Here is a 21,150-nt window from a genome sequence, read left to right on the forward strand (position 1 = left end):
TTCAAGTCTATAGGAGGGCATCTGGAGTTCGAACTGTTCTAGCATGTGATCTCTCTTCTGTGGAGAGCTATTTGATCTGGAATTCGAATTGTTCTAGCATTGTGTGTTGTGTATGATTCATTACTTCTTACGGAAATGCAATGAATAGATTTTGCCAGCCTCCACTCTCTAGCTTTTGACAGTTACTTAGAGAACCCTTGGACTTGAATAGATTTTGCGAGCGCTCTGCCATGCTATTCATGATTTCCGCGATTGTCAGACTCGCATTTCCTCATTAAGGGAGAAAGAGGGAGGTTCCAAAGTCCACTGTCGCTTCAACAGCTACCGCCACTGTTGTTTGTGAGGTCGGGGAAGATGAATAGTATTACAAGGATAGCATGGGGATTAAAAAATATTGTAACAACAGATTTTAATAGAAGTTTAACGGATGGTCTTTGTCGCAAAACATAGTACAGGGGGTCTTCGTCACAGACCCCATAGTACAGGGGGTCTTTTGAATTTTTAATTAACCCTAATTAATAATATAATATTTTGACCGTTTCGGCATTTCTAATTTATTAATTAACCCTAATTCAATATCCAACTGCAACACAAATCTGATTTGAATTCTGTATATAATCGGGCAGTTAAGATTCGAAAATCAAATCTTATTTCCTGCACTGTTTCCATCCGATCCGTTTGCGGCCCTATCGGCTACCGCGATCCTTGAATGCAATCTTTCTATTTTCGATGCAGTTTTTTCTATTAACATTTAAGAGTACTCCAATCAAATGGTTCCGAACATGATCTCCAGCTCCATTAATTGAACTTCTCTCTATTCCATAATTCCCGCGAATTGTTAAGAAAATGTTGCATGTCACTCGACTCAATTCTTGATGAATTCGAGCTTTTCTGGGCAACGGCTCGAGGCCGAACATGTGCGAGCGGTTCTCTCTATTCCAAGATCACATTCGAAAGCTTCATTTTTTCATTTATCTTGTTTAACTTACTTCTCCTCTCCTGCATTCTAGAGGGAAGCAAAGATAGACAAATTATTCTCTACATCTAGGGTTCCTGGTTTCATCCTTTTCTTGGATATTTGATATCTCTCTCTCCGTCATCATCTTCTTGTTGAGATGTTTGATTAGACAGAGTTTTAAATTGGATTTAGTTTTCTGTATTTCAATCAATTCTCTCGTCAATGGGATTATCTTCTTTCGGGACGATACTGTGATCTAAATTGAGGTAATATTATTTCTTTGTTTCATGCGCTTATTGATTTTGATTTGCATTTTGTTTATTTTGAATTTTTTGCTTTTAATTGCTGGTTTAATTGATAGTTAGTATAGATTATTGCGTAACGAATGAATGGATGCCTTTCCAATTTACATATGGGATCTCTTTTGGAAGTTTATGACCCAGTAACGTGGAGGTCATCGTGTGGTTTTCTTTTGATGAATTCTTGAATTTATTTCTCATATTTTCCCTTTTTTTTTTATAGCATGGAAGCTAACTTAGTCTAACTACTAATGGTTTCCTTCCTGTTTTAATTTACTCCTTATTCTTAACAAGGTAATAAATTCATCTTCAAATCTCCTTCGGTTTCTTTTGTGTCTCCGTCATATTTATCTTGTGCTTAGCAGAACTTCTAAACTTGAAAGGAAGTCAACTATATTTCATTAAGAAGAATACATGAGATGATGTACAGTAGGGAAACAACAAGCAACCACAATGCTATATAGGAAGAGATATGTCACTATAAAGAAATTCCAAATAAGAACTAGATTTGGCTAGGCCCTTTGTAGTTGGGTTTTGTTCCCTAGGCATCCATTACAAGTTTATAACCACAGAATTCAGAATATCACTGGCTTCAATTTCATAATGTGTTGGTCTCCAAGGGTCACCTTCTTCCTCACTTGACCATTTGGTAGTGTTTGCATAGTTTCCTCTAATGCTTAGATGTCAGATGCCCAAATCTCTAGTAATGCATTTACCAGTGAGAGCAAACAGGATTTTAGATGTTGCAGAGTTAGCAATCCCAATTGGTCCACTAAAACCCAATAGATGCTACCTTCCCAACTTTTAATTACTCCAATTCCAACAACACTTCTATCAAAATTAAGAATCATCACCTCTTCCTCCATGTTACTTGGGACCCAAGGGAGAGTCAAGGGCATAGGAGAGGAGAATAGCAAATTCACAACATTTCTATACAGCTCATTAACAGAGATACCCTCAAAAGACTCTGAGTTGGTAACCCACAAAAAGCATTTGTGGGTAATGTGAGAATCAAGTCCTCGTGAGATTTGGCCATATTTTCAAATATCTGGTATTTCTTTCTTCCCACAATCATCATATCATAAGAACATGACTAACTGTTTGCCAAAAGATATTACCTCTTTTGCTAAGTCCTTTGCTTTGTCATTGTCAGAAGAAGTTTTCAATAAGCTCATGAATAGCCTAACTATACCCCATTAGGTTGCGGAAATGGTGCGAACTTTTCCTAGTTTACAGACAATAGAGAAGGAGGTGATCCGCAGATTCCCCATCACTAAGACATAAACTGCAAGTTCGTGGAGCAAGAAATTACTTGCCTTTGTTCTTCTTTTGGATAAAGTCACAAGTATTTATTCTCTTCACGCTTGCATTTTTTGTCTCTAGGATGAGGAATCATTTGGGCATCTTCTCCCTCATTGATCTGAAAATAGGATAATTTGGTATCATTTCTTAAGCTTGATTGGTTGCAGTTGGGTTTCCCTTGAACATATTGATAGCTTTCTCTTGCAATGGCAAGGGAGGGGCCTAAGGCCTTGGTAGGAGAGGAAAAGTCTATTGGAAAACAATAATAGCTCATGCTGTGATGTGGGGGGAATTGGAGGAAAGCAGTAGCCACATATTTAATAATAAGGATAGAATCACTCAAAGACTTAACTTCCCATATTTTTTCACCAATGTAATTTGTGGCCTATTAATACTAAGACTTTTAAAGGAATTTCTTTGAATGAACTACATAGAAATGTGTATAATTTTCTACTTCCCCTCTTAGTAATACTTTCTCTTGGGACATCTCCTTTAGATTGGAGTGGGTGTTGGAGTTAAACTTTGATGTAAGTGCTGTAGGTAACACAGGAGTAGTTGGAATAGGAGTAATGGGGGTTAGGGAGGGCAATATTTGCTGGGCATTTAGTGGACCGATTAGGATTGTTGGCTCCAACAAAGCTGAGGTGATGGCAGTTATCATTGGTATTCACATAACCAGAGACTTGGGCATCTCAGTCCTAACCGTTGGAGGAGATTCCGCAAATATAATCAATTGGCTAGGAGAGGAGGATGGCAAACCTTGGAGGTTGGCCCATTACCTGACTAAGGCTAGAGACTTCTTATCTCCCTCTAATGATTGCAAATCCATTGTGGACTGATGGATTGCTAGCGAATTGAATGTAATAGTAGATCGCTTTGCAAAATCTGGTGCTCATCTAAATTATTTGTATAGTGATAAGCACCTGCCTGCATAATTTCTATTGGAGTTCCTTTGCTCTCTATTTCTGTTGTACATTTCATCATGTACTTTCCTTTTTTTTTTTTTTTTGCAATGAAAGCAATTCTTCCCAAAGAAGCATGCTTCGCACACAAAAAAAAATATCTGGGTGGAATGTGGGAAACCCAAATCTTTTTGCAAGAAAATTGAGGAGTGCTCTGCTCCTCAGCAACTAGGGCCTTTAAAAATGGACTTGGTTGAGAACAATCTAACCGGGTGAAAGGTCCAAATGTGGTGGTCAGGAGGGGGAGATGTAGACCTCCATAACGGTATCAATCAAGTTGGGAATTTCATTAATTTTAACATCCCTTTAGGGTCTTCTAATATGTAGGTTCTAGTTCTTCCCCTTCTAAAAGGTAAAATATGATATATATTAACTATAATTATGTGTCTCCATCTTATTTATCTTGTGTTTAATGGAACTTCTAAACATGCAGTCCTAAAGCTTACCTTTTCACAATCAGAATTGGTTATTTTCTTGGTATTTGGAGGGGGAAATTCCAAGGCTCCATATGCTTTTGTTCATTTTTAACTCTATTCATGTCCCCATCCCCCTCTCCCCAAACAAAGGCATTCCTTGAGTTTGATCTATTTTAGTAGTCACCATTGACTGTTGAAAATAAAAGATTGATTATAATAATGGATTGTTGTCACAGTAGCCGGAATGTGCAGCACAATTTCTAGATTGTAGAAATGAACTAATGATATGCATCCGACCTACTTATATGGTTAACCTTGTCTTGTACTACCACAATGTACTTACTAAGTTGAATATTGTTTTATCGTTTTGCCACACAAGTAAGGGTAAAATTGAGGTAGTTGATTCAGGATTTCAAGCCCAAGGTCATGAACAGTGTAGTCAATCTCTAGACTCATCTGACCTTAGGTCCTAAGCTGAATAAATTCTATATGCAATTACTCAACACATTTCATCTCATGTTGGATGATCACACAGACTGATTCACTTGGATTAGGTTGAGTTCATCTTGATATGCAATACTTACAAACTAAATGCAAATGAAATATCATTACATGACTTATACTTAATTCTTCCTATATACATATTATTAATAAAAGTACATGAGATAATGTACAGTACGAAGACAGTACGAAGACAGAAATAAACAACCACAAAGCTACATAGGGAGAGATCTATCACACTATAAAGAAACTCCAAATGAGAACTAGATATGGCTAGGCCATTTACAGTTGTGTTTTGTTCCCTATGAATCAATTGCAAGTTTATAACCATAGAATTCAGAATTTCCCTGGCTTCAATCTGATAATGTGCTAGGCTCCAAGGGCTACCCTCTTCCTCACCTAGCCATTTGATAGTGTTTGTAGAGTCTCCTTTAATGCATATACATAAGATGCCCAAATCTCTAACAATACGTTTACTAGTGAGAGCAGGCAGGATTTCAGCCCTTCCAATTGCTCCTTCCATTCCAGCAAACCCAAGGGAGAGTTAGGGGCATAGGAGAGGAGAATAGCAAGTTCACAACATTTCTATACATTTGTGAGTAATGTGAGAAATCAAGTCCACGTGAGATTTGGCCATATTTTCAAATATTTGGTATTTCTTTTCTTCCCACAATCATCATATCATAAGAACATGACTAATTGTTTGCCAAAAGATATTACCTCTTTTGCTAAGTCCTTTGCCTTGTCATTGTCAGAAGAAGTTTGCAATAAGCTTAGGAATAGCCTAACTATACCCAATTAGGTTCCTAGTTTACAGACAATAGAGAAGGAGGTGATCCACAGATTTCCCATCACTAAGACATAAACTGCAAGTCCGTGGAGAAAGAAATTACTTGCCCTTGTTCTTCTTTTGGATAAAGTCACAAGTGTTTATTCTCTTCACACTTGCATTTTGTGTCTCCAGGATGGGGAATCATCTGGGCATCTTCTCCCTCATTGATCTGAAAATAAGATAATTTGGTATCATTTCTTAAGCTTGATTGGTTGTAGTTGGGTTTCCCGTGAACATATTGATAACTTTCTCTCGCAATGGCAAGGGAGAGGCCTGAGGCCTTGGTAGAGAGGAAAAGTCTATTGGAAAACAATAATAGCTCATGCATTGAGCCAGTGATGTGGAGGGAATGGGAGGAAAGCAATAGCCACATATTTAATAATAAGGGCAAAATCTCTCAAAGACTCAACTTCCCATATTTTTTCACCAATATAATTTGTGGCCTCTTAATCTGAAGACTTTTAAAGGAATTTCTTTGAATGAACTACATAGAAATGTGTATAATATGCTACTTCCCCTCTTAGTAATACTTGCTCCCGGGACATCTCCTTTAGATTGGAGTGGGTGCTGAAGTTAAACTTTGATGGAAGTGCTGTTGGTAACACAGGAGTAGTTGGAATGGGAGTAATGGGGGTTAGGGAGGGCAATATTTGCTGGGCATTTAGTGGACCGATTAGGATTGTTAGCTCCATCAAAGCTGAGGTGATGGCAGTTATCATTGGTATTCACATAACCAAAGACTTGGGCATCTCAGTCCTAACCGTTGGAGGTGATTCCGCAAATATAATCAATTGGCTAGGATAGAAGGATGGCAAACCTTGGAGGTTGGCTCATTACCTGACTAAGGCTAGAGACTTCTGATCTCTCTCTAATGATTGCAAATCCATTGTGGATTGATGGATTCCTAGGGAATTGAATGTAATAGTAGATAGCTTTGCAAAATCCGGTGCTCGTCTAAACTATTTGTATAGTGATCAACACATGCCTGCGTAATTTCTGATGGAGTTCCTTTGCTCACTATTTCTGTTGTACATTTCATCATGTACTTTCTTTTTCTTTTTTTTTTCTTATTTTTTTTGCAATGAAAGCAATTCTTCCCAAAGAAGTGTGCTTCCCACACACACCAAAAAAAATATATATATATCTGGGCGGAATGTGGGAAACCCAAATCTTTTTGCAAGGAAATTGAGGGGTGTTCTGCTGCTCAGCAGCTAGGACTTAAGCTGGGTGAAAGGTCTATATGTGGTGGTCAGGGGAGGGGGGATGTAGACCTCCAGAAGGGTATCGATCAAGTTAGTACCCCTATTATGGACCACCATTCTATTTGTAACCTTTTACTGTATTTGGAAGGAGAAAATCAGATGTATATTTGAAGGAAAATATTGTCCAAGCAGAAAAGTTGTGGCCGACATTTGTTCACTGATGGTGGAAATGTGGAATGATTGTTTGGTGCGTTATGAATTTGCATTCTTGTTTGGTCTATGGTCAAATTTGGGCATTGTTAAAGATGATGTTTAGTTTTGTTTTAGTTTCTTGAGTTTGATGTAGTTTTCCCCTTTTAGTAATATCTCTTCAAGTTACCTTTTGTACTGTTGCATTTTTTCTTTTTTATCATACTATAAAAAATATAAGTTAGGTATGAAGCGGGGAGAAAACAGTGTGTAGACTCAGGCAGTGTTTGCTAGTAGTTAAACTAGGGTTTGAATGCTGAATTTTGGAAATTTTCCAATTTTGAAAGCCAGGATTATCATTGGCATATAGCAAACACCCTGGAGTAAAGTTGTCACCCCCAACATTATGTTCTCAGCAAAGATGAGAGAAAGAAAACTAGAAAAGTTAGAGTTCTAAATCATGTCAGAGGAATCAAAGAGCCAAAGAGTCTTGATAAAAGATGAGGAAACTAAAGAAAAATGGTGTTTGATACAAGATGAAGGAAAATGTGTTAGGATATGATGGTATCCCAATAGAACTGTGGAGAGGTTTGGGTGAGTCAGGGCTATTATGGCTAACTCTACTATTTAATGATATAATGAAAGCAAAAAAGATGCCAAATGAATGGAGAAGGAGCACTATGATGCGTATGTTTAAAACAAAGAAATATACAAAGTTGTAACAATATAGTAGGATTAAACTCATGTGCCAAACTAAAAATCTTGAGTGAGAATAATTGAACAAAGGTTACAACATGAAAAAAGTACTTCAAAATTCCAATTTGGGTTTAATTACTAGGAGATCAACAATTAAAGGCATTTTTCTATTGAGATGATTGTAGAAAAGCTGAGGAAGAAGAAGTGAGATCTTCATATGGTATTTTGGTTGATCTAGATATAACATATGATAAGAGAGATAAGAGAGATAATATGGTGGGTTTTGGAAAAGAAATAGCTGCAAATAGGTACGTGGACCTAATTAAGTATATAAATGAGGACCCATTAATTAACGTTGGAACAATTATGGCAGAGACATTAAATTTCATAATTATGGTGTGTCTTCCCCAATGTTTAACACTTAAGTAGAAATTATTGATTGCAGATTTAGATGAATTCCTTGTGAAGAGAAAGAAGAATAAGATGAAGATGAAGAGTTTCAGCAGTAGAGAAGAAAAGAGAAGGAAAGAGTAGGAAGTCAACTAGAATTGAATTCGTTCTAGTCGCCAACCCCTCATTATAATTTATACTTAACTTAAAGAATGAGATATTACAAGAACACCCTTAGTAGGGCGGCTACTAAAGTAGCTAAACGGTCACAACTTAAAAACATAAACTAATTGGTATAAAGCCCAACAACTTCCTAACTCAATAACTTAAAATAAGAATAAAAACAAATGGGCCCAATAACTAGAATCTAGCCTAACTCAACACTCCCCCTCAAGTTGGGAGTAAATGTCACACATTCCCAACTTGCGTAGATCATGCTCCAGCTTGTTCCTTGCAACATCTTTTGTGAGAACATTAGCGAGTTGCCGATCAAAAGCAATATATGGAAGACAAATTTCCCCAGAAGTCACTCTTTCTCTGATAAAATGTCTGTCCACTTCAATGTGCTTAGTTCGGTCATGCTGGACTGGGTTATGGGTAATGTTAATTGCTGCCTGGTTATCATAGTACAACATCATAGGTTCTTCTACCTATACACCAACTTGATCTTGCCACCACTGTTTGTTTCTTACTCTTCCACGAGACAATGTTACCCCCAACAAGGGTGCATACTCCTAAAGTGAATCTCCTATCATCAAGGCATCCTGCTCAATCTGCATTTGTATAAGCCTCTAGTTTCAACTGTCCATGGTCAGTAAACAATATGCCTCTGCCCGGGTGTCCCTTCAGATAAGCAAGAATCCTGTCAACAACGTCCCAATGTTGGACTTGTGGAGCATGCATGCATTGACTTACCACACTTACTGCATAGGAAATGTCTGGTCTTGTCATACACAAGTATAGTAGTCGACCCACAAGTCTCTGATATCTCCCAATGTCCTTTATCGGCTCACCTTCTGATGCATTGATTCTGTGGTTCTAATCAATAGGTGTACTGATTGTCTTCGTTCCAAGCTTCATTGTTTCTTGAAGAAGATCCAAGACATACTTCTTCTGAGAGATAAAAATTCCATATTTTGATCTTGCAACTTCAATGCCTAAGAAGTATCTCAGTTCTCCAAGATCCTTAATTTCAAAATTTTTATGTAGATTCTTTTTCAGACAATCAATCTCACTTAGGTCATTCCCCGTGACAACAATATCATTCACATAAACAATTAGGACTAACACCAAGGATCCCCTTCACTTCACAAACAAGGTATGATCGAATTGAGTCTAAGTGTAGCCAAAAGCAATCAAGTCCTTTCTAAATTTGTCAAACCATGCTCTGGGAGATTGTTTCGATCCATAAAGTGACTTCTTAAGCTTGCATACATTTCCCTTTTCAGCATCACTGTAAAAACCAACAGAAAGATCCATATACACTTCCTCTTGCAGATCCCCTTTTAGGAAAACATTCTTCACATCAAGTTGAAACAGGGGCCAAGAGTATGTGGCAACAAGAGAAAGAAGTATCCGAACAAAGGTCATCTTTGCAACTGGTGCAAAGGTCTCTAAGTAATAAATGCCCTAGGTTTGTGTGTACCCTTTTGCAACAAGTCTGGCCTTATACCTTTCTATATTTCCATCTGCCTTATATTTAACTGTGTAAACCCATTTGCATCCAACAATCTTCTTGCCCTCTGGTAGGTCCACAATGTCCCATATCTGATTCTTAAATAAAGCTTCCATCTCTTCCTACATAGTTGTCTTCCACTCAGGTTTGGAGAGAGCCTCACTAACACCCTTGGGTATAGACACAGAGTCAAGAGAGGAAAGAAAAGCATCGTAGGAAGGAGAAAGTCCACTGTAGGATAAGTACTGTGAAATACAATGAGCAGTACACTTTCTCTTCCCTTTTCTGAGAGCAATAGGAAGATCTAGGTTATCTGTAACATGATTAGTGGAATCAATGGGAACTGAAACAGTAGAGGGGCCAAGAGGAATACCTGAATCCATGTCAGCTAAATTTGGAGTCTCTAAGGAACCAACAGGAAGTGATGTGAGTTCTGTTGTAGTGGAATCAACCTCCCTTTGAAGTCTCTGTCGTGAGTAATGCTAAGAAGCAGGACGCAAAGGAGGTGGTAAGGTAGGTGATACAGGAGGGTCAAGCACAGGAGTAGATATAGGGACTGGAACTGGGAGAGGAATAGACTGTTGACTCACTTCCCCAAAACACTCCCCCTAAGAAGGATTCTTTGAAAAGAAGTATGTGGACTCAAAAAAGGTGACAACAAGGATATGATCCCAGAGGCCGGATCATAGCGGTAGTACCCTTTCTGATTTTTTGCATATCCAAGGAAGACACACTTCCTTGCCTTGGGATCAAGCTTCGAGCAGTGAGGACCAAGGATATGTGCAAAGCAGACACACCCAAACACCCTGAGAGGAATATGAAATATCTCCCCCTCAAGAAAAAGGAGATTGAACGGGGTGCTGAATCCAAGTATACGAGAGGGCACCCTGTTAATCAAATATACTGCTGTGAGGGCTGCATCACCCCAAAACCGAACTAGAACTGTACATGTGATCATCATGCTTCTTGCAATCTCAACAATGTGTCTATTCTTCCTTTCTGCAACACCATTCTACTGTGGACTGTAGGGACAACTGCTCTGATGGACAACACCATATTCTAACATATATGAAGCAAGGTGTTTTTCAAAATATTCCTTGGCATTGTCTGATCTGAACACCTTTATTCTTGTTCCAAATTGTGTTAGCACCATCTGATGAAATTGCCTCACCAAGGATGGTACTTCATCGCGGGATCTCATCAAGTAAATCCAAGATTATCTTGAAAAATCATCCACAAATAAGAGAAAATATCGATAACCTCCCATAGAAGGAACATGGTAAGGTCTCTATACATCAGAATGAATAACATCAAAAGAAGAACACCTTTTATTACTAGCTTTAAATGAATGTCTACAATGCTTTCCAAGTTGACAACCTACACACTCCAAACTTGATAAACTAACAGACTCAAAAAGTTTTGGAAACAAAAGACTCAAAGAAGAAAAGGGCAAATGACCCAAACGATTATGCCAAAGCATAATCTGACCCACAAACCCTGACTCACTATCCTTGCTGACACGATGACTCTGATGAGGAGGTTCCATTCATTTCACGACCACTCTCAATCGTCCTCTTTGAATCCAGATCCTGCCAGATACAATGACCAGGAGAAAAAATTACTAAGCAGTTTAGGTTCTTAATCAAACTACTAACGGATAACAAATTAGTGCTCAATCTGGGAACATGAAGGACAAAGGGAAGGGAAATGGAATCACTAATCTTAACAGATCCCTTCCCAGCAATGGGAACATGGGATTCATTAGCTGTGGAGACCTATCTCTACCAGAATAGAGCTAGTAAGAGGAAAAAACAGTAGAGCTGTGGGTCATGTGCTCTGAGGCTCCAGAATCTATAATCCAAGGAGATCCCTCCTTACTTGAAGTAGAAACATAATTTGCAGTGACATGTGAACTATCTGTGTAAGCAAAGGAAGTAGAGTGAACTCCACTAGTACCACCTGTACCTTGCTATCCACCTATTGCTGAACTAGAACTGGCTGTATCTCGCTGGTTCAGAAGCTGCCCATACCTCTCAAGTTCAGCCCTTACTACAATAGTTGTAACAAACTCCAAAGTAGTTGTAGTAAGAGGGGCCGGAATGTCACCAGTGGCTGTCATGTGAGCATTTTCCTTCTTATTTTCCAGTCTATTCGGCACAAGATGTGGGTGAAGCTTCTAGCAAGTATCTCTTGTGTGTTTAGGCTTCTTACAATAGTTGCAGATCAAATCTTTTTTATCTTCCTTCTTGATTTCACTACCACCCCAACCTCCTCCTTGTTTAAGTCTCACAATACTCACCATGGTTGATTAATCAAAAATAGGATTTTTCATCATCACATCTCTCCTACTCTCCTCCCCTGACACAAAAGCATATGCATGGGAGAGGGTAACACTGCCTTGGGAAAGATGTTGTCTTGCAATATCATACCCAGGATTAAGGCCAACAAGAAATTCAAACACCCTATACTTCTCTAGATGTTTCTAATAGGTAGTGGCATCCATAGTGGTTTCCCAAGCAAATGTCTCTAAATGGTCAATCTCCTGCCACAGGATTTTAAGGGCTGCAAAATAAGCTGTAATAGGTCTATCTCCTTGCCTTGTAACAATGATCTGATTTCTCAACCGATAAGTCCTAGCAACATTCTCCCTCTGTGAATAGGTTCCTGCAACCCCATCCCATATTTCCTTAGTTGTGTTTGCCCATAAAAATTTTTACTTATATGGGGCAACATGGAATTACACAACCAAGTCATCACCATATAATTCTCCTGTACCCACCGAGAGTTGCTAGTTTCGGGCTTCACTTCTTCACCAATGATATACCCTAACTTCCCATGAGTACCAATGGCTATCTTTGTAGATTGTGACCATTCTAAGTAATTTGAACCATCCAACTTAACTATAGTAATGGTCCCCCACTGGTCTCATTTCACTCCCGGGCTTATTTTTAACTCTGTGACCCTCCATGCTTCTCAAAAAATGCAAAGAAAGTAATTGTAATATGCAAGAAGATCAAAAGAAACACTTCTGGAACCAACAACACTTTTATGGTGCCCTAGATAGTCCTCCCACAAAAGGTTCATTTTCTACGGGACGGGGGAAGAGAGAGAAGAGGCAGCCACTCTCTCTAGAAGCTTCCAAATCAGGCAGGACTTGAACCGCCCCCTACAGAAAACTCCAAGGAACCCTAAAAAATTAGTGTGCCACTTCCTAGGTCAAAATTGAAGAGTCCAATAGAAACAGGACTTTCCCCTTCTCTAGTTTTTCCTGATTTTGATGAGAAACCCTAGACCAGCTACAAGGCAAACACATCCACCAAAAAATCCAAAAATTGGGCTTACCTAAGATCTTCGATCAGCTTCTTAAATCACCATGCAGTCGGTCGATCTAGGGCTGCATGAGAAAACAACTCAAGGAACCTTCGGCCTGCTTTGATACTAAGTAGAAATTACTGATTACAGATTTAGATGAATTCCTTGTGAAGTGAAAGAAGAAGAAGATGAAGAGTATCAGCAGTAAAGAAAAGAGGAGAAGGAAAGAATAGGAAGTCAACCAGAATTGAATTCGTTCCAGTCGCCATCCCCTCATTATAATTTATACTTAATTTAAAGAATGAGATATTACAAGAACACCCTTAGTAGGGCGGCTACTAAAGTAGCTGAATAGTCACAACTTAAAAACATAAACTAATGGGCCTAAAGCCCAACAACTTCCTAACTTAATAAATTAAAATAAGAATAAAAACAAATGGGCCCAATAACTAGAATCTGGCCCAACTCAACAACTTACTAATTTATTTGCACTAGTCATGGATGAATTGACTAAACATGTTTATGGACAAATACCTTATAAACAAGATAGGGATATATGCAGTGTAAATTTAATGATATTAGGACTGCAAATTAGGGTACGCTTTAAATCCTGAGGGGGATGTCACCCATAGAACTAGAGTAGGATGGGTAAAATGGAGGGGGTGCATCTTGGGTCTTATGTGGTAGGTGAATGCTACTTAGGCTAAAAGGAAAATTCTATAAATCATTTTAAGGCCAGCAATGTTGTTGGGTTGGGCAGTAGGGGTGGATACAGATTGAGATTTTCAAGAGCTATTCAAGGTCAGCTCATGAAAAGCTCGACCCAGCTCGGTCTAAATCGATTTTTGAGCCGAGCTCAAGCCCAATGAAGCTCAGCTCATGAGGCTTGCGAGCGTATATGAGCTTATATTATGTATTTAATATGTTTATTTTTTATATGTATGAGAATAAATATTTTTTAATTCTTATTTTTATATGTTAAAATAAGAAAATATTTTTCTATCTGTATAAATTTTTACTTTTATAGGTATCTTGGTTCATAGTCGAGCTCGTGCCAAATTCGAGATTAAATCTCTAGCTCAAAAGAGTTGAGATCGAACTTGAGCCTTGTGTTTTTTTTTTTTGGGGGGGGGTGGGTTGAGCTCAAATAGCCGGATATTTGGATCGGCTCAGCTGGAATCCACCCCTAAATGGGTAGTCAAGAAACAACACATCTAAAAAATGAGTATGTAGTAGCAAATGATTTTAAGTGCTCATAATTTAACAATAGATATGGCACTAAACAGAATGGAATGGTGAAACAGGATTCATGTAGTCAACCCCATATGGTTGGTACAAGGATTAGATAGATGCTGATGATGATCTGTGTGGATGTTGATTAATTTTTCTTCTTTTTTTAAGTGATAAATGACTTGTGCACTAGATGGATAACAACATATTTTTTATGATTGTTTTGAACTACTACTTTTTGTCTGATTCTATGTGGTTTCATCAATTGTTTACATATTTGTTTAAATTTATATTATATCATTAGTTGTTTACATATTACATCATGGCATTTTTTATTTCTTGATCATGGCTGCTTTCAGATTGAAATATTTGATTGGCTTTCTTGGATAATCTGATGTCAATTTCTAGTCCAGTTATTTTCTTGAATTTGTTTAATTGTTTGCCTCTTTTCTTCAGTTGTGCATATAGTTCTTGAATTTGATAGCTTGTCTGACTTTTGAGCGTTATTCTTGGTTGTGGAATTGGATATCTTTTGCCTTTTCTATTAGTGTGTAGGTTGCCCTGGACTCGATGGTATGTACACTTAGAAGGGGGAGAATGGCTGCCATGGTGAGGATTTTAGAAACTAGAAATTTCTCAGAAATTACGACAGGTACCATAGGAAATCTTACTTGGATATCTATGTTTCTAAGGGTATGCTTTGTGTGGTTTCTTTGTGTAACATGAAAATGACCATCACAAAAAACTCAACAGCTGCCTAACATATACTACTCACAAAGACCAAACTGTCACAGCCAAGCAAGCTAAGACCAATCTGAAACTAAACTTCTAAACAGAGTCTGATCCCACCCTCTTCAATAATCCAAATCATCAGATAAATCAACTACAGCCTCCAACATGGATTCCTCCGGAATGGTATCATTCTATCAGAATTTTTAGTTCTTACTCTACCTTCTAATTCCATAAAAAATGTCTGGCAAAATCCTCAACCCCCAAGAAGAACAAACCCAGGCTCTAGCTGATTTTAACTTGTATATAATTTATTCTTAACCTGATCATCTCCTTCCAAGCACTATTATTAAGCTTACTCTGCCCCTTTCCTCTTCCACTGGTACTGTCCAATTCAAGTTCATCCATACCCTCAACCCCTTACGAACATTTGCAATGTGTATGAGCATCACAGGCGAAAGGTAAGATTTGGCTACTTCCAAACAATGAAACTTCCGTCCAATTTTCTTCAAGCTTTCTCCTCTGGTTCTGAACTCCTGGAACCTCACCAACATTAACCAAATCTGAAGCTTCAAAAGAATTCCAACCTAAAGGCATCTCGAAAGTGTCTTCTTGCATTGATTCCTAAAAGCAACTCAAGGATGTGTTGCTACCTTTTAACCTCTTCTTCTTGTATACCCTCTTAAAACTCTCACAATGGTCAGTTCCCCATAATCTGATCTTCAAACGTGTAAAAGCACTGGATATCTGCATGGTTGCAATTTCGATATCAATGGACATTTCACCATGAGAGATTGAGAAATTTTGAAGATATTTTGCTAATTTTGCTAAGATATTTGGAAAATCTAAAAAAATCAATCAAGTTCTCTAGAAACATGGAATTAGTTAGCAAAACCTTCAAGGAACAACCTCCATAAAAGAATGTTGGATTCAGCAGACTGTGTTTTGTGTGAAGGGTACTTGGAATCAGTAAAGCATCTTTTGTTACATTGCAAATTCTCCTATGAAGTTTGGTCTTAAGTATGGAGTCTGTTTGTAGTGAAAAGTTGCTGCCCAGGATCAGTGGTGGAGTTTGTAAAGGGTTAAAGGGTAGAAGGTTCTGAGTAAAAAAGGGAAGCTAGCCTGAAATGTAGTTCCGGCTGTGGTTTTTTAGTGCATATGGCAGGAAAGCAAGGAATTTTAAGAACAAGAGCAGCTCTATTGATTCTGCTTTCCAGAAGATACAGGGAAAATGCTTTCTTGGTTGGCTACACATAAGCTGTTTAAAAATATAGGTTATAATTCCTTTTTTTCCCCTACATGGTAATCTTTTTGTAAAGCTCAGTATGGGGGTATAGTGCTGCAAGGGCAGCTTTTGTACAGTCCTTGTGTAAGAGACTTTAAGAGGTATCTTTCTCTTTGTCTCCCTTTTAGTTTTTTAACCTTCTTCTCTTCATTAAATATGTCACTTGCCATTTTGACTTTTGCATTGTTTTGTTATTGTATGTTTTGATTAGTTAAGAATACTCTTTTGTAGTTATATGCATTTTTCTTTTTCTTTTGAATTACAATAACTTAGTAAGTAAATCATATCAAAATAGTAAGCCAATTATCCAATCACCATTTCTCCATTGGTTTTTAGAAAAATATTTTAAAAAGCATGTTGATTTTTATGAAATATTAAAAACATTTTAGTAATATTCTAAAATGTTAAACTTTAAATATATAGTCTCTTAATGAAATCAGAAGTATTGTTGATGAGTTATGCTTCAGTCAGGGCATGCTCTATACGTGCACCGTTCACGCAAAAGGAGGACGCGCCATATTTCCTTAATTCCGTGTGACCGTTTAAAGTGTGCGGGCTATAGGAAACGGTGTCTCCTGTTAACGCCGTTACATTATTTTGTAAAGGGAAAATTCAACTTTGGTACTTTGAACTTTGGGGATAGTGTCAAGTTAGTGCCTGGACTTTCAAACGTGTCATTGCAGTACCTAAACTTTCAAAAAGTGTCAAGTTGGTCCCTGCTGTTAATTTACCGTCAGTTATCTGTTTAAAATGTCAAAACTACCCTTCAAAAGAAGACACTGTTTATTGTCTTCTACCTTGAGACTAAACCGGTTGAGGTGTTTGAGATTCTAGACTAATGAAGTCATTGTCTTCTACCTTTAGATCTGAAACACATTCTTGTCTAGTTATTTCTTTGTTTTTCATTATTGTTTCCCTCTATCATATTTCATGTCTTTTCTCTTTTTTCTTTGAAGGTAATCAATTCAGTCCCAAGTCCCAAGGTAGAAGACAATGAACAGTGTCTTCTTTTGAAGTGTGGTTTTGACATTTTTAACAAATAACTCATGGTCCGTTAATGACAGGGACCAACTTGACACTTTTTAAAAGTTTAAGTACTGCAGTGACACGTTTGAAAGTTCGGTACTAACTTGACACTACCCGAACTCCCTTCCAGCCACTCAATCAGATGCCAAGAGCTCGAACGCTCACTGGTTCAGAAAGAAAGACAATAATGTTGTCGGAGACATTACCACTTTCGCCCATGCTGGAATTTGGAGCCAGCTAACTTTCCGGTGGCTAAACCCTCTGTTTGAGAAGGGTCGAATTCAAAAACTTGAACCGTCACATATTCCGTCAGTCCCTGAATCCGAAACAGCAGAGCAATCCTCTTCTTTACTACAAAAATCACTTCGTCTACAGAAAACCAGAGCCTCTTCTCTTCCGAAGGCAATAATCTATGCTATCTGGAAACCTCTAGCACTAAATGCACTTTTTGCAGGTATAGCCGGCTGGTTTTTCTGTTGCTTTCTTTTTTCTCCTCTTTCTTTTGAAGGTTTTTATAGATGGGAATTGGCATTCTTCTTTACATGGATGAACACAGTTGCTTATATGGGTCCATTCCTAATAGCAAACTGACGGTTGAATCTCTATCTCAGAGGCAATGGTACTTCATTGGAATTCGTGTCAGAGCAGCTCATGTGGCATTCATTTACAAGAAAGCCCATTTCGATTAAATACGGTCCAAGTAATGGTAAAATCGTAAACTTGATCAATGTGGATGCATAGAGAGTTGGAGAGTTCTTTTGGTACATTCATGGAGTCTGATTATACTGTACGTAAACCTTGGAGGGGCTCCTTCTTTTGCTGCTCTCTTCACCACGATCCTGGTGATGGTTAGCAACACTCCATTAGCGAATATGCAAGAAGCGCTGCACTCCAAGATCATGGAATTGAGGGACTCGAGAATCAAAGCTACCTCAGAGACATTGAGGAGCATGAGAGTCTTGAGACTGCATTCTTGGAAAACTGCCTACTTGAAGAAGCTCCTTCAACTTAGAGATCTGTATACGTGCTCAGCTGTCGCCTTTCTCTTCACTCTTCAGGATTGTAGTTAAGGCTCCATAAACATCTGGTACAGTTCTCTCAGCTCTAGCAACATTTTAGATTCTGCAAGATTCCATCTACAATCTCCCGGAGCTAATTTGAAAAGAATCAATACCTGAGGTTGACCCCGGGTCGCCAGTGATGGTTGTTGGTCATCGCCGGTTGGAAGGAGAGACAGAGCCCTGCGAGAGAGGAGCCGGAAATGTAACGAAATAGTAACAGCATTGATAGGAGGCGTTGTTTACTATAGCCTGCACACTTTAAACGGTCACACGAAGTTAAGGATGTGTGGCCTTTTTTGCACGAATGGTGCACGTATAGAGCGTGCCCTGACTGAAGCCGAACTCATTGTTGGTATGTTGGCAAAATATTAAAAATATTAGGAAAAAAGGCTCTAAGAAAATTTTGTATTTTCACCTAGCAAAATGGAGATGTTTAGGGAATCGCTGATATTGCAGAGCATACCTGAATTGTATATAGGTTCTATATTATGAGAGTAATGTGATCATTAAATAAGAATAACACACATAAGCTAAACTTTGTGTTGGGTTGGTCTAGCCTCAGGTTGGGATGGGCTGGATAGCCCAAGTTGAACCACTAGAGCTTAAGCAATGCCTCTACAATTATGGTTGGCAGACACTAGTAACTGGTAAGTGTTTTGTCAGGGAGTATACAAAGAATGGTAGAGAGGAGAGCCACAAAGGCAACTCAACTAAGTTAAGTTTTGATAGCTGCAGCTAGGGGTGGGCAAATGGCTTGACTTTACCTGGAATCGAATGGAATCAACTCTGAACCAGCCTCGGACCAAGCATACCCAATCTGTTTTTGAGTAGGGTTTGGTTCCAAGCAAGGATTAAAAAATCGCAACGTATCGGAGTGTATCGGTCGATACATATTGTAAGCTTCCTAAAACGCCCCTACAAGGGGAGTTCCGGGGTTTGGTCTAATTCAAGGGATAAACTGGCCTTAAACCGACCGCTCTGAATCAGTTTCAAAGAAAAAATAAAAAGTGACCAAAGATACAGGCCGACACACCCCTACTGGCGCATCATACACGTATGCTGGATGATCTCTGAGCAGAACTTAACATCTCAATACGCGCCTCCAAGCAAATCTCTCTCTAGTATGGGATATTCCCAATGCTTGCTGGATGCTCTCTGAGCAGAGTTTTTTCTTACAGGACATCCTGGTTTGCCATAGAGAGCGAAAAACAAGTTTGAGATCCAATACAATTTTCGAAAAAGTACGGACAGGTCTAATACAGATTTCTGATTTCCACTGCAGAGATATAAACATTCAAAATGTCAACAACCGACATTCTATGTATCAATGTCGCCCATGAATTGGTCCAAAAGTACTTTAGGCCTACAAAATCTGACCCTGGGCTGAACCATCATTCTCCCTATAATTTTTGTTTTCATTTTCATTTGTTTTATTCCTCCTTCTTGAGCCGTGAGCCCAAAGTAAAAGTGAATTTGAAAGAGTTGTCTGAGACTGAGTAATGTTAGAAGAGGGGAAAAAACAAAGATGTAAAGGTCCAGCTTGTGTTGGATCAAATTTTAATCAAGCCATCCAAATCCAATCCAATTGTAAATAAAATATAATATTTCACACAGTGGTAGTAAATTGACGGATTGGATTGGATTCGGGTTGAACCATCATTCTCCCTATACTTTTAAATCTTAACCTTGTTATTTGTCGCATGAGCCACATGGTTTGGTTTTTACCCTTGTTTTGTCATATGGTTTGGAAGATTTAATCATTATGTCTGGAGCGGAGCTATGAGGGACCCAGGGGGAGCCATGACCCCTCTATTCAGAAAATCCCACTTGTAATGCACTATTTCATGTAACTTTCCCCCTTCCCCTAGCCCTCACCCCAATGGTTGGCTCTCCTATGGCCCATTAATATTTATCCCCCCAATCCACTTTATGTATTGGCCCCCCTCATAAAAAAATTCATGGCTCCGCCCTTGATTATGTGAGTTATGTTGATGATTGCTCTCATTTGGCTTTATCCTATACAATCAAGATATGAAATCCATATTATTTTTACGAAAAATCTATTATACATTTTATAGAGATTGTTGCAACATAATTCATAACCCCCACCCCTGGTGGCAATAGGATTCAATCCCAAATTTCTGCTGGGAGACTAAGCCAGCAACCGTATCAACCCGCCTTGTGATGTTTACTCTGTTAGCTATTTAGGTAGGAGAAATTAGTAATCTCTCTTGGGGTTTTTGTTAAATACTAAGGCCACGTTTGGGAGTGCTCAAAAATAAGTGTTTATTTGAGCTATTAAGCACTTATTGGTATTTGAGAAATAAACATAAAATAAGTGCTTATTTTAAAAATAAGGACTTATTTTTTAAGTCCAAATTTTCAACTTTGTTTAAGTGCTCATAAAATAAGCACTTATTCAAAAATTTTCACCCATAAATGTCCCCGATAAATTTTTAGAATACCAATTATCCTTTTATAAAAGCACTTTTACAAAGGCACATTTATAGAAGTAATTTTACGAAAAGTACTTTTACAAAAGTAATGTATTTTTATGAGGAAAGTGCTTTCATGAAAGTAGCATTTTTATGAAAACACTTTTATAAAATCATTTTTACAAAAGCACTTTTATGAAAACATTTTTATAAAAGCACTTTTCAAAATCACTTTTTATAAAAGTATTTTTACAGAAGTACTTTTATCAAAATACATTTATAAAAGCACTTTTATAAAAACGCTTCTATCAAAGTACTTTTATTCATTCACTTTGGATTGGGCATTTTTAAAATTTAGAAAATGAAAGGCTAAAGAATCACAATTGCTTATTTAAGTGTTTATTGGAGAAAAAGACCTCCAAATGCCCAATATGAAATAAGTGCTTATTTTTAACATAAGTACTCCCAAACATGGCCTAAAAATTCCCTCTGTGTTTACCTATTATAACTTATCGCTTATAGTGTGGGGTTGAGTAATTTATTTCACCCATCCAGTGAAATAAACTACTGGTCAGAGATTTGATCCCAGGCCTCTACTTCAATGTGTGAGAGACCCTACCAACGGAACCACCATCAGTATGGATGCACTC

The 21,150-nt window shown here is 38.1% G+C and overlaps 1 long non-coding RNA gene across 1 annotated transcript; it reads left to right on the plus strand.

Moving 5' to 3' along the window:
* The first annotated feature begins 589 nt into the window (after positions 1 to 589).
* On the plus strand, positions 590 to 18,591 carry LOC148864373 (uncharacterized). The gene is made up of 3 exons (XR_016109104.1): positions 590 to 1,224; positions 16,446 to 17,458; positions 17,616 to 18,591. It is a non-coding gene; the product is annotated as an uncharacterized LOC148864373 (long non-coding RNA).
* The last annotated feature ends 2,559 nt before the right edge of the window (positions 18,592 to 21,150 follow it).

This window comes from Nelumbo lutea, chromosome 3 (assembly GCF_056320005.1).
Source record: "Nelumbo lutea isolate HS-2025 chromosome 3, American lotus-T2T, whole genome shotgun sequence".
In the NCBI taxonomy this organism is placed as follows: Eukaryota; Viridiplantae; Streptophyta; class Magnoliopsida; order Proteales; family Nelumbonaceae; genus Nelumbo; species Nelumbo lutea.